A 19,219-nucleotide genomic window follows, 5' to 3' on the forward strand; every position below is an offset into this window, starting at 1 on the left:
CCACCATAGTAGACCATGGTGTAGGGAGCCTGAACTTTTCTTTCCAAACACATTTGATAGGATCTATATAAAGTAAATGATTTATGGAAACTATATTTGATAGTATACAGAAAAATGGTAATCCTCATATTAATTTCTCTCACTAACATGGATTCACTAATTACTCAACATTTATTGAGGCAATCTTTAGATTTTTGTATAACCGAAAAATTCATGTGACAAAAATCCCAATTCTTTTTCACATTATAATGTGATTAATGAGACAATTGTTGGAATGCATATAATAGGCATACTTGAGGAACTGTGTTTATGTTAAGTTGTCCATTTTGTATTTCATTTTATTTTTCTTTCACCTCCCTAGGGAGGAATATGTAATTCCCTAAATTATTATTAGAAACTAATATATATGAGGTGAGAAAATGTGCTCACACACAATTCTGCCCTCATCTCTCTCTTTCTCCTCTCATCGTCTCTCCTTCTCCTCTCCTCCTTTCTTCTCTCTTTCTCTTACTCAACTTCCAACTTGGTATCAAAGCATTTATAAGGAGTTTGAGAGTCGACTAAGTTTTCTTCCTCTCATTCTTTGAGTCTCTTTTGGACTCCTTTGTTTTTTAGGGTTCCAATACAGGCTATATTATGTAAAAACAAATTCAACAAGGTACCTAATGGAGCTTTAGAAGCATCATGAAGACTCTTGGAGGGAGATTGAAGCATTACACAGCATTGTTGGAGCCCGAACCAAGCTTTATTGACCTATGCACCATTATCGCCAAGTCTAACTTCGAGCTTCTCTCTCTCTCTCTCATCAAGCAAGTGTTAAGGATGGCGTTAGGCCTGTAAGTGTCGCCCAAGGCCCCTTGTTTGGCTATCCTAAGTTGTGGTTTGAAATTTGTGGTGTTGATGGAACAACTCACATCTTTGCTTTCTGCCAGGTATCAACAACAACCTTTTTTCTGCATATATGGCCTGAAATGACTAGTATTGTGCTCTTGGGTTTTTTTTTATGCATGTATCCTATCTTATGATGCATATGTGTGAGACTGGAATGATGTTCTACAGCTTAATAGTGGATTTGGTTGGTTTTATCCCAAGTTTCATGTGTCTTTAGCGTGCTGGATTTTTTTTTTCTGGTTCTGAGAAGACGATATTGGGCTATTGTGTTGCCCCTTGCTTTGGATCTCCCACTTTGATTGTTTAGGAGTATCCACTCATAGTGTCTGATCTCATTGAACCTTCGGAAGCTACATCGGTGGGCCGAGTAGTACCACTCTCAGCCAGATTATCTTTGCCAACCCCAACACTAGATTTCCCTTGTCAAGTTGGATAACACCAACTCTTTAGACTGGTCACAATCTATGAAGCTATCCTTGAGGAGTCGGGGCAAACTTGGATATATTAATGCAGCTATCAATGTTCCCACTATCTCTAACCCAGAATATCATAAGTGGGAAATTGCAAATCCATTGTTATGACTTGGCTCTTTTCCATAAAAGCTGAGATTGGCAGAAGATTTATCTGAAAGGAAACAGATAAGGATATCTAGGATATTGTCTCTAAGACCTATGACAGGGTGGCTCACTCTATTAAGGTCTACCAACTCCTCCAACAGGCCTTCTCTATGAAGCACGGAAACAAGACTATATCTGAGTATTACAATATTGTTGTTGGACTCTGGGAGGAGTATGATCATTATCGAGACCTTCAATTGTCTAATCCGGAAGATGAAGCCAAGGTTTACAGATTCATTGAAAAGGAGTGAGTTCTGATCTTACTTGGGGGTTGAACTCAGATTATGAGCAAATCCAGATACAGATTTTGAGATGGTCACCCCTTCCATCCCTTGATGAGGTGTGCAGCTACTTATTGAGTGAGGAGACTAGAAGAGGTGCTATAGAGTCTGCTCGTCCACTTGAGTGATCTGCTCTTTCTTCCACCACTCACAGAGAATGGCATGGAGGCGACTAAGGCCAAGGATCTTCCCGTGGGGATGACAGGGATAGACCTCAGTGTGATTATTGTGGGAAACCTGGGCACACTCATAATAGGTGTTGGGTGCTTTATGGCCGCCCTAGTACACGTGGTGGGTCTACTAGTACACGTGGTGATCGCTGAAGTGGGGCTATAGCCCATGCTACTGTGGCAAAGACTGATCCTCGAGGACCCTCACAGGCAGATACCAGCTCCTTCTCTAATGATGATATTGCAGTGGTCAGCCAGTTTATGTCTTAGCTTGATAGTCCATCTACCTCGCAGGATGCCTCAGCTTCCGCTATGTATGTCACCTAATCTGCACCTTCCACAACTCCATCATGGGTTATTGCTTTGGATAAGGATAAGATTTGGGTGGCTGATGGCACCCTTTCCTTTGTTTCTGTTAAAGGCAGTATTCCCATTACTTCTTTTATTTCACCTAAGTCAGTTCTCCATGTCCCTAACCTTACCTTAAACTTTTTAAAATCAACTTGTTTGCATCACAACCACGTACTACAATAGTGACCTAAAAAGAAGAAAGATAAAAGGGTTAAGGGTGCAGACAAAGGCTTGTTAGTTCATACTCTGAGCAATTATGTTTGGTTGCTTTCCCTCGTGCTGTGAGAGAGGAAAATCAAATAAAATATAGGAGATGCAATTATTTGGTTGCAAAAGTGGGAGAAAACTTTGAGAAATGAGTAACTACTTTTTGGAAAGGTTATTATCCTTGGGTTTATGACTCATTAAGTGGGATAGCATAGAAAAATAAAATTTAGAGAAAAAATTGTCATACCAGAATTTTTCTCCCCCTCATATAAAAATGACCAAATACAAATTTTGTATAACAAGCTACAATCTCTTATTTTTTTTCCAGAGCAACAACTAGTGAAGGAAATTTTTCATTTTCTTTTTCACTTTCCTTTCTCCTTTTATTCCTACTAGTTCCTCCGATAAAGCAACCAAATACAGCATATAATAAAAACAATATGACCTTAGACACCAAAGAGGCATATGTTAAATAGATGGAGGATGATGCCATTCATATATAAAAGACAGTGGAAATAAGAATCCTACATATGATCTCAAAAGCATAGGATCTCCAAGAGGCAGAACTCAAGCATAATAGGGCAGATGTGGAAACAATACCAAAAACAAAGTAACTACTTTTTTAAGGAAGCAAAAGGCGAATAATAGCTATCCTTATTCTAGTTAGATGATTTATTAATAGTGATATATGCAACTTATTTCTCTTATTAAAATTTAATTTAATTTCCAAATAAAAAAATCAATATGATACTTTCAAAATTTCTACCAACATAAATGATGTAATTAAGGTGTGTTTTTTACCTCGACCTTCCCATGTCCCTTCCCTAACCTTCTTCTCATGTCCCTTCCCTGACCTTCCCGTATCCCATCCCCCTTCATTGGATTCTACTGGCTGAATTCCTCCTCCTCCCCTCCCATTTGCTGCCACCCTTCTCCCTTATCCTATACACTCCCCTCTCTCTCCTACCACCTCTTCCTCCCCGACCAAAACCTGCAAATCTGTTGTCTCTCCTCATTCCCAGCCTTCTTGAAATGGCTTTCCCCTGCCCTTCATCCCTCCCCCCAGTATGATCAATGAGTTGTTGGTGGGCTTCTGCCTTTTGGGTTTGCTAGATTTAGAGATTGCTAAATAAAAAAACTGCCTCATCATTGCACTTTCAAGGGAGCAAACCTCCCTTCCCTATAGTGAAGTCCTCTATCTCTTGGTAGTGAAGAACCTCAGGTATGCTTTTGATGCTCCTCCATGATATGGTATTTTTATTTTCAACTTCTTGAATGAAGATGGCAAAAACAGAGCCCTTGAAGGTGGCCCTTGGATTTTTGGCAAGAAATTATGCCGCCATATCAAGTCCCGTAGATTCGACTGGGATTTGAGCCCCAATTATGGGTTGATTATTTGAGTTCTGATTATTATCATATTGTTCATAGATGTATCCTAATTTCTAACCTAACATTTAGGGGTAAATTGTTTTGGTTTGTTGTACCTTTGTGTGGAGTATTTTCTTATTGTTTTGTGGTGACACATTGATTTTTCCTGGGGTTAGATTGTTGAGACCTAACCTTAAATTACAGTAAGGTTGTAAACATGCACAAAATCAACGATAGGAAATCAAGTCTCAACTTATTATAGTGGAAAGTATGTCTTTCGGGCAAGCTCATGGAGTAAAACACATTTCATCCATCTACTCTGTAATTCCAAACATAAACCATTCCAATTAAATATAGGAAGAAAGAAAGCTACCCATTTGTGTGTGTCTACGCCTGAACACATCTGGGGCTGAAAGACCGTTCTACTTCCTTACTGAAGATTCTCCTACATAATGGAGTGTACTTTCTCCAGCAGGTTAGCATTCTCTTGCCCTAAAATAGAATTAATAGATTTCAAATCTTTCTTCCAATGAAGCACCTGTAAGGGATTGCCACCACCTATTCCACAAGCAATCAATATTCTCCAGCGATAATCATAACCCGAAGGATTATGCATACAAATTAAAAAAGAGAAAAGAAAAAGATACCTTACAGGGAATAAGGATGACAAGTGGATGATTAGTATACCTTTACTTCAATCAAGCAAGTGTAACTCCAAACAAGAAATTTTTCTCATGTGGTTGAGGAAGGAACAAATTACAACATCAAGATCCTCTTTCTCCATAATTTCTTTATCAACAATCTTTCCATCATATCACCGCCTCAACTATGCATGCCTTAACATCTATTTCCATCTTTACCTGTAATATTAACAAGTAGCCATGGATAGTTGGAAAATGATTTAACCAAACAAATGCGGAAAAAAAAATCAGCTAACTGTCCATTGCACATGAGATTGACTTCTTGCTTTTCATTTTCCACCCTTTACGTTACTTTTTTGGTTTTCCTTTTACAACCCCTGTATTGAAATATATCTTCAAGGTAGCATAGGAAAAAGAAGAAACTTATACTTAGCTTTGAAACTAGACCAATCCTAGTGCAACCAAAATTATAAAATAATTAAGTATAAGCCGATGCAATTGGGTAATGCCAAAGAACCACATCACCAATTATGCCAATAAACTGAATATGAATAAGAGCCTTCACTTGCATAACAAAGTACAAATTGGAAAATGCACATGACTACCACTTAAGCAGAGCTCCATCACCCACTGTATAACAACTGATTTTGGAATGATCTGACTTAACAAGGGTCCTTTCTCAATTCCTCCAATAAAAATGTCTACGTAGCAAGGGATGAAATAGATTCATAGACACAGAATGTTGAAGTATACAATCGTTCTGACTGGTGAAGTAGGCAAATTGAACCATGGTTGGTTTATGTTGAATCAAGTTTTGTATCATAATTGACCTATTATACTTATTACCCTCCCCCAAAAAAACAAAAAATAGTTGTTGCATCCTTGAGGACATGACACCTATTGTATTATTGGATTAGGCGCTATGTCAGGCCAATCCCAGCAATATGCTGGCATTCTGCTTCACAGATAGAGCTAGTGCCAAAGGTCATGTTGATCCAGATCCATTCTCTCTTCGGTGAAGGGACTTCTCCTGGCCGGATAGCATTTGGCAAGGACACTCTTCCAGATGGAGGAGGTGAAGTGGCAATCGAAAAAATAAATGGTTGGTTCCAACATAAGCAACAAGCGGGGGGACGGTGATATGGCGATGGATGAGAAAGGCCTACATAGGAAGGTAGTTGGAGAGAGCTCTCCAAACCTAAAGCTGTGTTGGGGGATGTGAGATTTGAACCAGACAATTTTATGCCAAGGAATAGAGGGACTAGGAGAGCGAACAAGATTCCAAGCGGAGGAAAAGGAGAATTTCCAAGAGGGGGAAGGGGACCAAACACTTTTTTCCTCTCTGCTATTACACATAAGAGCCGAGAGAGAGGCCCAAATGATAGAAATGGCATGGGAGGATAGAAGGGGAGACCAGGAGCCATTTTCTATGATTGAAGAGACTAAGGAGTCTCAGGCAAGACTCGAGGATTAGACTACTATAGGGCCTACTTTAACAAAGAGGACCTCAATATATTATTAGTTATAAGAATATATTTTATATATAAATTTCATTCACATATATTCAAACATACACAAATGCAAGAACACATAAATAAACATCACCAAAAATTCTCATCTAATCTACTTGATTATAATCATTTTTAAAATTTTTGAATATAATTGGTACTTTTAAATTTTATACAAGGTATTGATGCATGTCTTTCATAACTAACCCAAATGGATTCTGCACTAATTCAAAGGCATAAGGACTCTAATTTTTATGTGCAAACAGGCCCAAACCCAGCCATTCGAATTGGCACCTCAATTTGAAAGGAGTGAAATTTTTATGCCATTAAATGAACAAGGTGGACTTGTTTAGGCATTCTAAAAATCAATATTGAATTGGAGACTCTTGTATTTTTCATCACACAGACTCATTGCGTTCTTTGACTCCTTTCAAGTTTGATGTATAGTAAGTATTCTTTTGTATAACAAGGGGAGGATCAAAGTTCTCCCCTCCTCACTGCATCTTGCGATTTGTCTAGCTAGGTAAGGATGGTTATTTGTATTGTCATTTACTTTGTTATTATTTTTTATCTTTCAAATCGGTTTCGTAGGATATAATCAGACTAGGTTTATACAAACCTTGTACTGTTGCCCCATCCTTAATTAGAAGACATTAACAAAGTTCAAAAATGAAGCAAAGAAAAAAAGTGTATACGTTAAATGCAAACAAAATCCCAGAGCCATCACAAATAATGATAATGAAAGACATTCCAAAATATGTGTTTGTGACTTTGTGTGCATGTGTGTGTGTGTGTGGGGGGGGGAGAGAGAGAGAGAGAGAGAGAGAGAGAGAGAGAGGGGCATCATGATTTGTAGACTCACCTCTTTGTTTATTATAGGGTATCCTTGTCCATCCACCATATATGATATCATCATTATTATACCATATTCAGCATTGGAAATTTCAAATGAAGTTTATATCTATAGTAACTAGAAAGGCCAAGGATAAAGTCATTGCGGAACCCAAACAAATGATTTTTCTAAAAAATTCAAACTATGTGATAAGACACTTTTGATTAAGATTAAAAAGTAAACAATAAGCATAACCATAATACATTGCTGTTAAGCATGGCTGCAGTAAAACTTCATTGATCGCAACTACTCTGGACAAGTTAATACAGTTAGCTCCACACACTGGTAAATGTATTTTTAAACTAACATTGTGATGTTACACCCAAGAAAAAAAAATCTACAAACACATGATGACACATACAGTTTAAGCAATATAACAGAGAGGAAAATATAAAAACAATTGTACAAGAGTGGGAAGGGGTGTCTAAAAGTGGTTTATACGGGTATGTTTAAGTAAGATCCCTCTTTATGCACTTATTTGGTTCTTATGTATCATTAAGCTACTTCCTTTACACAATAATGTAGGAGGAGAAACTTCAAATACTGCTCTTATAGCAAGAGAAACTGGACATGCAATAAAACATCTATACAAATTTTGATCACCACATTGAAAGACATTGACTATATTAAAGCTAATTTAGGAGTGGTACTGATTCATGACATGCTCCGAGAAAGTCATTTGAGTTGGGATGGCAATGTTCAACGGAAGCCTTGGGATGCTTCCAATAAGGAGGAGTGGTTGGCTTCAGATTGAAGGATCTAGAAGAGCTAGTGGTAGGCCAAAAATGACCATAAGATAAGTGAAGAGGAAAGACATGCATAGTTTAGGATTTGAATCGAGTATTACCTTGATAAAGCTGTTTGGAGGGCAAGGATCCATGCAGCCGATTCCATTTAGTTGGGTTTCACTGAGGTGTAGCTGTGTTATTTTTTTTTTCATTTTTTTCCCCTCACACGGATCCATGAAGCCAATCCCATGTAGTTGGGAGAAGGCTGAGTTGACATTGTTTGTTGTTGTTGATCGAATAGACAGCATCATCTTCTCACTATGATGTAGATTTTGTCCATGAATGGTCAGTCCACAATTGGAACTCTAAAGTTGGCTCACATTTAGTCCAACTTTGCAGTCCAATTAATTCTTATATGAAACTGTCTGCCAGAGTAATTGAAGATTAGTGTGAAATATTTATGCCATCTGTATGGGTATATTCCACTTGCGAATGAGAACTTCTAGGATTTTCTTCTTGTACAGCTTGTATGGATTTATTTCCCAGAACTTATAAGAATATAGTGGCACCCAACACAGTTGTACTTGCTGAAATACTTGTTGTGCAAAGGCTTCTTGTAGACAAGAAGATTATTTAGGGAAGATTAAAAGATGGGAATTAAAGCTTGGGGCCAAAAGAAAAACTGCCTTGCGTGGACTGTTTGAGATCTTTATTATTTCTATTTATAATTAAATTACATATTAATTAGGAGTTTTATTCTCTCTCTTTATTTCCTCAGTAGATAGTTAATCTCCAAGAAGCGTCGAATGGATAAATCCTGCTTTTTAGTTTCCTGTTTTATAATTCTCAATGATTATATTAAAACAAGAAGAAGGAGAGGCGAGCCCTTCAATGGAGTATGAGAAAAAATTGGTTTATGACATGGCTGTGAGATACAGTTGTTAGGGTGAGATGCCCAGGTCTTGAGTGGGTGAAAGGCCCAAGGGAAAGACTGGGAGACACGATCCAAACCTATGGTCTTCTATCCCCATACTCCCCTTTCCATTAGTTCTCTTTCTTTACTCATTCTTACGAAAACAACACCTGTAAGTGATCGCCACCACCTATATTCCACAAGCCATCAAGATTCTATAGCAATAATCATTTCCCAAATGACTACACATACAAATATAAAATAGGAATAAAAAAAGATACCAAACATAGAATAAGGATGAAACATTGATAATTTGTGAACCACAAATTCAATGATGAAAAATGGATGACTAGTAAACCTCTATTTCAATGAAGCAAATTATCAAGTGGATCTCCAAAGGAGAAATCTTTCTCATGAGGTTGAAAAAGGAACAACTTAAAAGATCAAGATCCTTTTTCTCTATAATTTCTATATCAGCAATTTGTCCATCATATTGTCACCTCAGATTTTCCACAACACCTATTTCTATATTTTCCTGCAATATTAACAAGTAGGCTATGGGTTTGTTGGAAAATGAATTTAACAAACAATTGGGGAGGAAAAAAAAACCCTAGCTAATAGTCCATGTAAATGAGACTGATTTCTTGCTTCTCATTTTCCTACCTTTACATCAGTTTTCTGTTTTTGTTTTTATAACCCCTGTGTTGAAATATATCTTCGTAACAACATAGGAATAAGGAGGACAATTTTACTTAGAATTGAAAGTAGACCCATCCTTATGCAAAAAAAAAAAAAAAAAATGACTGAGTATATGCCTATGCAACTGGCTACTGACAAAAAAACAAGTCATTAATATTACCAGTAAACTGATTATGAATAAGAGCATAACAAAGTACAGATGATAAAACCAAAAGACTACCACTAAAGCAGAGCTCCACCACTCTCCTTATAACAACATGCAGAGCCTAATTCAAGCATGGGAAAAATGCCTTTAGTGTTGAAGGCCAAGCCAAGCTTACATGCAGTTAAGAAATGGTAAGTTCATCAACATAATTGATAGCAAATGGGATATTTTATTAGAAATACCAAATATAAGATGAGAGAAACAAAGTTGCATGAAAACCCCATTCTTTTGACACTCAAAAGCATTAAACAATATGTAAGTGGTCTGCATATATGTCCAAAACAAAACAAGGAGAAGGGGGGGGGGGAAGGGTACTAAATTTCTTGTTTATTTTTTTACTTTTTAAAAAAAAGTGTGGTTTGAGGACTAGGAGAGTTACATATGATAAATAATACTTAATGTATAATGAGTTAAAATTTTAGATCAATAACAGTGTCATAGATTTATAACAGAATTTAAACTCAAAAGTTGCTAAAGAACAAATTAATCAAATTCTTAAGGGTTGTAATACAGGCTAGACCTATCATCAATGAAGCAGCAGTTTTTTGGGGAAAGAAGAGCCTTCAACTAGGACCAGATAAGAGCAGGTAATCTGGATATTGTGGTCAGTACATCCATCTGGTTCAACGGCCCATAAATAGCAGGGATCCCCCAACCTTCCCCCAAAAGATGCTAATTGATTTGCTTTTGGAATCTAATCCCACCACCTTTATAGGTTCAGCATACAACCATATAAAGGAAAGGAACACAGGCATGCACTTTGCAAAACGCACAACTCTTGGGCCTCAATGCCTTGGACACTCTAGAGACATATGTTAAAGAGATGGAGGATGATGACATTCACATACAAAAGAGTGGAAATAAGAATCCTATATATGGGTAGATGTGGAAACAAGACCAAAAACAAAGTAACTACTTTTTTTAGGAAGCAAAAGGCAACTAATAGTTATCCATAGTTTGTAAGTAGACAGTTGCAACATCAACTGATTAATTAATCTTGATGTTACAATATATTGATAACTATCCATAATTACAATCAGACTGAAAACTGTTCCCATAATTTTGTAAGTAGACAATTGCAACATCAACTGATTAATTAATCTTTACCAGTAGGTATACTCACAAATATCTCCTAGAGAGAAGCAGGAAACGAAAAGACACAATAAGGTATCAGCCTACCATATGATTTAACCAAATAGAAGCAAATCAGAGGGATGTAAGCAATCAGGAGTCCAGATTATTATAATGATGAGATGAGTTTATATCAATTAATTTGAGTTTCATGAAGCAGTTAAAAATAAACCCATGCACAGGATGTTTACTTTTCATATCCAACAGAGTTCAATCAAAACAAGCAAGGTAAGATACATTATGCAATGTAATATTTTGTAAGATATGAAGAACTGAAGTAATAATAGAGGGCTAAAATAGATGCAACATTCATGTAAGGTGTTTGAGAAAAATATTTATGGACATTATTTTTTGTTGGGTGCGTGTGGTAGGTAGTGAAACATTACTAATGCTGAATGGAGTAATAGCTTGTATCTAAGAATGGCCGGTCGAAGAAATCAACGTTGTATGTGACATATATACTAGGTTTCGCCTTTGCACATGAACAAACCACTATCGAAGGAGCTCTTCAGGCAAGCCCATAGAAATATAAAAGGGTAAGATATGCTAATAATGTATATGGCAAACCTAATGCTATCTGAACACATCAAACAATTAATTAATGAAATCCCATTACCTTGTTTTCACATTTTTCACATTGAATTGCCCTTCATAATCTGGTTTTGGTGTATACTCCAAATTCTCTATGTCCTCCCCCACACAGTAAAACAAATGTGGCATTCTTGAATAGTTTATTAAGGGTCAAACAATTCAAGTAATAATCATAAAATCATAATACAGAATTACAAAACTAACTGTATGAATATTTCTATCTTACCACTTTGATAAATATTATGGCACATCGCTGATTTGCTACCAGTGCCAGCAACCCCAATGATCCACATCGTCATAAAAAAATTGACCAAGACAAATATCACTAAGTCACATATATCACGAGATATTAGAAAAGGGCAAAACCAAATGTTTTGTTAGGAAACGTAAATATCGATATGACTTTACAAAGGTAGCTCACTAAAAATACTAAATAAAATTGGTTGTGCTATGTTTCCAGGCAAGGGCATCCTCTGCCAATCAGAAGAGAACCCCCCTGGACTATGTGAAATAAACAGGCCAAAATGTGACATATTCAAAACCTACACAAATTGAAAATGAATAGAAAAAAGAATTTTCTTACCATAGATTAAAAAACATTTTTATCAATCAAAAAGATTTATAAGAACAAAATGAAAAGAAAGATTTGCAACTCCACACAGCTCTAGAAGATTAGAGAACCTCAAAGAAAACACAAGTAAGAAGAACACCGATAGATCAAAGTACCACTCTCTCTCTCTCTCTTGGCTGAACAATTTGAGGCAAAGAAAAAGGTTAACAGCAACATATGCGTCGCTCATTATAATTCCATTATAAACTGTTCTACCTTCCAAGAATAGCAAGTAAAAGAAATCAACACTGTATGTGACATAAATACCAAGTTTCACCTCTTGCACATGAACAAACCACCGTCTGAGTAGCTCTTCCTGCAGGCTCATAGAAATATGAAAGGGGTATGTGGTAGGCAAAGAAACATAACTCAGGCATATACTATGATTTTCCAAGACTGTAGAATTGTTTTGGGTTTTTGTGACTTCAGGGGTGTGTGACTATGTGTGTGTGTGTGTGTGGGTGGGTGGGTGTGTGTGTGTGTGTGTGTGTGTGTGTGTGTGTGTGTGTGTGAGAGAGAGAGAGAGAGAGAGAGAGAGAGAGATACTAGAAATACTGAACTTAAATAGGTGATTAGTATTAGACCGACATATCTCTCTCGCACTTCTCTTTTTCTCTGCCCTAACTGCTTAACTTCCATCCCTTTCATGTTCTTTCTTAACTTATCACTTGCTAAAATAGTCTGGAAACCCATTTATTTCTGTGCAACCATAGATTGAGGAAAGAACAAGCATGCTTAATGAACTCTAAAGCAAGAACAACACAAACATGCTTAATGAACTCCAATGCTGCATCCTCTTTATGTATTTTAGAACCAGAGCAAGAACAGCGCAGACATGCTTAATGAACTCCAACTCCGCATCTCCCTTATGTATTTGAGAACCAGAAATATGAGGGATCCGTGAGATGTATCATCATTCTCAGATTTGTTAAGTCCCCTGACATCAAGGATGATGTCCCAAAAAATCCTAAGAAGCTTTAATGTGAAGTAAGAACTGATCTGTTGCAAATGAAAGAGGATATAAATCTATTGCAAGACATGGAGTTCAAGAACAAGCATAAATAATGGAAATCTTTATAGACAACTTTGTTAAAACCTTCTCTTTAAGGAATTCTGTCACACATAATTCAAGAGTCTCAGCAGCTACAATGGTGATTGATGGAGTGCATTAGTTTCCATTCATCAAAGACGCTCTATTTTCAGTTAGTTTTGTGCAAACTTTCATGGCTTGTACATAAATTCAGAGACAATCAAACAAAATGATCCTTCCCAGCAGGACAGAAGATAGTTGAAAAAATTGGAACTTAATGGAAGAATATCATTGTTGATACATAATAGCTAGTAGGAAATTACTGCTATCAATGAAACCATGATCTGCCAGAAACCAAGAAACTAGTAAACTGATAATTTAGAAGTATGCCGACAAGCAGACCTACCTGAGTCACCTTTGGCAAGTATTCAACAATAATTTCCACTTGACATTCATCCTCTTTAGCTTCACTAGGTGGATTAGAAATATTAATAGAATTTCCACCATGGGATTTGGCCTGCCACATAATAAGAAGCTAGAAGGCTAATATTCAGAACATATACAAACTCTCCAGTATGTCCTGACTGCATAAGGTACAGTGAAAATGCATTATTAGCCTTATCTGCCATTATGTAAATTCACCTAAGCCCAAGTAATAATTGTTGTTACATTACATTATCATATTTCAACTTGAATCTGATCAATTCTTGAGTCAATTCCCAAATCCAAAAGCTGATCCCTTTTTCTCCTACAAATAGCTAAGAATTGGTTGGATCGGACCGATTCAAATTTTTAAAACCCTAATGGGAGGGAGGAAGTAGAGGCCTAGAGGGACTCCCTTTCAATAGTCGTGTCGGTTTCCAATCCCTATCTTATTGAAAAAACCATTCAAATGATCTACTGAGACTTGCACATCTCCTCTGCAATTCGAATCCGGAAGAGAGAAGAATGGGTCTTTCTTATTTTTCCCTCTCGATCGCATTATAAGGGCTGAGAAATCGATTGGATTCAAGTAATAATTGTTGTTATGTCACCTTACCATGTAAATGGACAGGGCACAAAATGGCAGAAATAATCAGCTCTAACTAGCCAGTATTCTGTTGTAGCAATATTTCTTTCTCCAACCCTTTTCATGGTTAATTTTTAAATTTTTTTCTCGTCCTCTATTTTTCAAAAAATGTTTCCTTAATATCTGAAATGTCCTATGTAGAAAGTAGAAACAGTAGGGAAAAAAAATTCTAAGGTTGTTCCATAACTTCTAATAATCTGAAGATTCAATTAACAAAATTCAGTACTCCCATGTCAAAATCTTAAAGATCTCAGCAAAGGCCTTATGGAAAAAAATACTATCATCCTTCAGCCAATTTTTGGTTTTTTGAAGCTTGAAAGTTGTTTTTTGCAGCAGTAATTGCAATCAAAAGAACTAAATTCTAGCCCAACAGACTTGTAGCAGTAATTTCTCTGCAAGAAGATGCATACCTTCCTCATTGATGGCCATCCCTGATTCCATGGATGTCCACACTGATTTCATATTGAACCTTGCTAACACATTGTGTCCATGCAAGCCTTAATTCTGCGTACAAAATATCAGTTATATGAACTATTATATCAGACTAACTCTTTCGAAACATATAAATAGAATGGTAAAGTATGTCAAATCTGTGTACAGAAACAATGTTGCTTACTGACTATCTTCATTATCCATTTTCCCTACAAGACACTCATCAAAATTTTTAGGAAAATTATCTTGTACCACCCCTATTTTTAAAATTTATCTAAGATACCACCCTAAAAAATAAAAAATGGCAAATGTACCCTTAAACTCTAACACCGTTAGTTTTCAAATGAATTTTACCTTTTTGACCCTAAAACAAAATACAAATAAAAAATGCTTCTTCTCATTTTAAACCCTAGGAAAAGGATGTATGCCACCCTTCCGCTCTCAAACTCGAACTCTGGTCCTTGCCCCCAAACTATCAGGGTGGCGGAGTAATCCTGGGGCGAGTTATTCTGTGCTACCATGAGCTTCACAAGATTGAAGGTAGGAGACGCCGGAGCTGCAGCTGGTAGTGATGGTGCCATTTGGAAGCTGACCCATCTTCCGGAATCCACAGTAGAGGTGTTGGACTCGTCGCATTCAGGTATAGTAACAGGATGGAAATGGTGGCGACGAGTTGGGCTTGCAGGGCCTGAAGCGGCGAACAATGGGTGGCAAAAGGAGGCCATGGAGGAACTGTTGGAGAGGGAATCCCCCCAGTCAGGCCTCATCTTTGGAGTTCTGGTGGTTGGGGATGAGAGTGGCGGAATAACAGGTGCATTGTTGGAGATATACAGAGGTGGAAGAAGGGATGGAGGCCAAGTTGGAGAGGAATGGAAGAAGATAGAAGGACGATGTGTTAGCATCATAACGGGAAGGGCTTGGAAAGGAAGAGGAAACTGATGATATGATGGCGCTGATGATGATCCAGAGATAAGGGGAAAAATGGAATTTTATTATTTTCTTTTTTGGGTCATTTAATATTTTCTCAGTTGATACCTACTTGTTTTTTGTGCTTCTAATTCCTATGAAATTCACCATTTTGATAGTTCAGTGGCCATCTGGCGTTCAAAACTATGATAAATATACAATTCAATTCAACCAAGTCAAAATTGTGACATTTTCTTGCCGCCCTGTTACATAATGGAAATGATGCAGCACATCCAACACTGCAGCTGCAAAAACCACATCACCATGAAAAAGAATGAGCCCGTAAATGTGAACTCTGGGTATAAAATACGGACATGTACCTATCCCCAGGCATAGGGTTAATATGCTCACAGTACTCATTTTATAATTTCAGCACTTTCTTTTATAAGCCCCATCTCTGTACTTGGGTTTCCAGCTCTGGGGTGGAAATCCCATTCATATAAGGTCTGGTACCCATTAGTGGGTTATCACAGAGATGATTGCAGGCCTCATAAACTGTCCCAAAGGTATGGACAGCAGCCCACAACACCACCCAGTACTGCAGTTGGGTTTCCAGCTTAGGGAATGGATCTCCTAAGTGAACAGCCCTAAACCCAACTACATTTAGCTGTAGGGACAGGTCCTATCACCTCTACACTATTCAAATTGCATGGAAAGCATGGGTATCAAGACCCAACAGCCTTGTACAATATAGGCTTGCCTAATTCTCAGGCAAGGAAACCAGTTTCAAGTCTCGGGTTGCCAACTATACACCAATAGCTCTCAATTTAGCTGTAGGGGCCCATAGGGATCACATGAGATCTGTACACTGCCAATTTATTATATGTACAGCATGGAATCATACCCAATTTCAGTCTCTGTAATTGATTTTACACAAATCCCAGGCCTACAGGTAAAAACCTCAAAGGCTGGGTTTCCTAGCCTACCAATTCAGCCCAATTTCGGCTTACAGGAACCTTAATTAGTTTAATTCCTACCTAGTTTAACTCCTATTAATTATGCTTCAGTGAAATACACAGTCCCCGTGACTGAGTTTCAGCTAATTCCCAGGCATGCACAGCCAAGGTTCCCAGTTCTGGGTTTTTTGGAAGCCTGGGAAACCTAGCTGAAATTTTATTTCATACAGGTAACCTACAGTACAGAATGTAAGGAGATAAAATTTTACCTTAATTTTGCAGATATAGCAGTAGGGAGGTTCCAACAGCAATTCCCATGCTTGGACAGCCGTCCAGCCCTCTGATTTTGCTTGTTTGCAGCCCTGAGCTTCATGGACAGCAGTAGGTAGCAGCAGTAGTCCTTGGACAGAAATAGTACCATCATCAGGTAGCAGCCCCGCCAACACCCACAGCATTTGATCATCAATTTCTCTTCCCCTCCAACCAAATAGACCCAAAATGGAAGGAAAGTAAAGAATGAGGAAATCTAATGCTTCTAAAGTACTATACAACATATTAGTTTTAGTCTTCCCTTACCTGTATGCATGTATGCAGCAGAGAAGTGGTAGCAGCAGTAGAAGAGGCCAACTTGGGACAGCAATTTATCCTCTACTTCAGCCTGCATGCAGCACCATCAACCTTCTTAAACACATCCAGCATTAGTGCCTTAACTCAGCCTGTTATTTACTTTCCAGTTCATATCACTGGTGATGCTTTACACCGGCAATGTTACCTAGATGGCTGATCATCTTACGTTTTCAGCCACTTGTCATAAAATGGGCAGCTATGTCAACTACTTGACAAGATAAAATTTCCAGTGCCAATCTTTGGGTGTTTTATTACTCAACGTGCAGGTCATATTGGACAGGCACAGATCCAACCTGGTTACCTCTCCTTGTCGGATTCCTTGGAGTGGCACATTACTGCAGATTTCAGCTTACAGATACCACTATTTCTTCCTATTACATGAAAAACATCAATACTTCCTCATTTGTTCTATTGGAACTAACGGCCTATATTGCCGTATAATACCACTCTTGTTAATTATAAAATAACTGACATGACTCAGGTTTATTACCAGACATGGGGTATGGTCTTTACTATAATAAACAGCACATAGTGTTACTAGAAAGACTTGGTGATATTCTGATGTACAATATATTAGCCTGTCAGTTATAGTATCTGCTATGGGATTGGAATTTACACCCTCATACACGGAAGTCTTGACACATATTTGTAATTCCGTATCTGTTATCATTGCAACCATATCGACTTGGTTCAACCAACAATCCGAAGGACCAAGCTCAATCACAGAGTGTAAGTCCTCTTTTAGGGAGAAGATGAAAAGGAAAATGCCGTTATCAAGCAGGTAAGTGACGAAAGTTCCCTTAATTTTCCATTGTTTGGAGAGGGAGTTCTTAACTACATGGAAGGGAGGTCTGCTACTAAGAAAGTGACTCGTGACGCAAAGCTTCCACCTAGCTATTTCAGGGGTAAGGATGAAGGAGGGAAAGGAGGTGAAGAGGGACATAAAGGGTTGGGGGTGGATGGGTAGGGAGAGTTAGGGAGGGCAGAGAGTCAATAGGGGGAAAACCCACCAGAGGGGCAGGTGGCATGAGACCAAATTTCTATATATTATTAGTAATAAAAATATCACCGTTCGATCGGGCGATTCCTATTCAATGGAAAGAAAAGCTAGAAGAAAACTCCATCAAATAAATTTCACAGGGATTCCTCCACAAATAGATTTTTTATGCAATCGGAAGGACATTGGCTTCTTTAGGGCATTGTAAAATCTCTTCTTCTCCTTCTAATTCACATATATACAAACATACACAAATGCAAGAACACATATATAAACATCACCAGAGATTCTTATCTAATCTACTTGATCATAATCATTTTCTAAATGTTTGAATATAGTTAATACTTTTAAGTTTTATACATGGTATTGATACATGTCATTCATAACTAACCCAAATGGATTCTGCACTAATTCATAGGCCCAAGGACTCTGATTTTTATGTGCAAACAGGCCCAAACCCAGCCATTCAAATTGGCACCTCGATGTGAAAAAAGTGAATTTTTTTGCCATTAAATGAACAAGGTGGACTTGTTTAGGCATTCTAAAAATCGATATTGAATTGGAGACTCTTGGATTTTTCATCACACATACTCATTGCTTTCTTTGACTCCTTTCTAGTTTGATGTATAGTAAGTATTCTTTTGCATAACAAGAGGAGGATTGGAGTTCTCCCTTCCTTACTGCATCTAGCAATTTGTCCATCTGGGTAAGGATGGTTATTGGTATTTTCATTTACTTGGTTATTATTTTTTTATCTTTCAAACCTGTGACAAATAAGGATAGGTTTTGGTTTACGTAGGATACCACCAGACTAGGTTTACTATCAGTAGACTAGGTTTATGAAAACGTTGTACTGTTGCCCCATCCTTAATTAGAAAACATTAAATAAGTTCAAAAATGAAGCAAAGAAAAAAGTGCATATGTTAAATGCAAAAAAGATCCTAGAACAGGTATAACAAATAATGATAATGAAAGATATTCCAAAATATGTGTTTGTGTGTGTTTGTGACTTTGCGTGCATGTGTGTGTGTGTGTGTGCAAGAAAGAGAGAGAGAGAGAGAGAGAGAGAGAGAGAGAGAGAGAGAGAGTCATGATTTGTAGACACACCTCTTTGTTGATTATAGGGTATCCTTGTTCATCCACCATATATGATATCATCATTACTATACCATATTCAGTATTGGAAATTTCAAAGGAAGTTTATATCTGTCGTAACTAGAAAGGGCATGGATAAAGTCATTACAAAATCCAAACAAGTGGTTTTCTATAAAATTCAAACTATGCAATAAGACACATTTGATAAAGAATAAAATGTAAATAATAAGCATAACCATGATTACATTGCTGTTAAGCATGGCTGCAGTAAAAATTCATTAATGGCAACTATTCTGGACAAGTT

At 37.4% G+C, this 19,219-nt stretch overlaps 1 protein-coding gene, 1 long non-coding RNA gene and 1 pseudogene across 2 annotated transcripts in view; 1 reads left to right on the forward strand and 2 right to left on the reverse strand.

Annotated features, from left to right (window-relative positions):
- The window catches only part of LOC122078649, a 61,354-nt gene extending 60,091 nt beyond the window's left edge, over nucleotides 1-1,263 (forward strand). The window contains exon 2 of the transcript XR_006140141.1: nucleotides 629-1,263. The gene's annotated coding sequence lies outside the window, so the exon portion shown is untranslated. The remainder of the gene's footprint in view (nucleotides 1-628) is intronic.
- Nucleotides 1,264-4,121: 2,858 nt separating this feature from the next.
- LOC122080371 lies at nucleotides 4,122-13,159 on the reverse strand. Its single transcript, XR_006140689.1, has 3 exons — nucleotides 11,420-13,159; nucleotides 4,573-4,745; nucleotides 4,122-4,443 (listed from the first exon to the last, which is right to left on the reverse strand). It is a non-coding gene; the product is annotated as an uncharacterized LOC122080371 (long non-coding RNA).
- Nucleotides 13,160-13,161: 2 nt separating this feature from the next.
- Nucleotides 13,162-16,569, reverse strand: LOC122077983 (annotated as a pseudogene).
- Between the last annotated feature and the right edge of the window lie 2,650 nt (nucleotides 16,570-19,219).

Source organism: Macadamia integrifolia, chromosome 5 (genome assembly GCF_013358625.1).
Source record: "Macadamia integrifolia cultivar HAES 741 chromosome 5, SCU_Mint_v3, whole genome shotgun sequence".
NCBI lineage: Eukaryota > Viridiplantae > Streptophyta > Magnoliopsida > Proteales > Proteaceae > Macadamia > Macadamia integrifolia.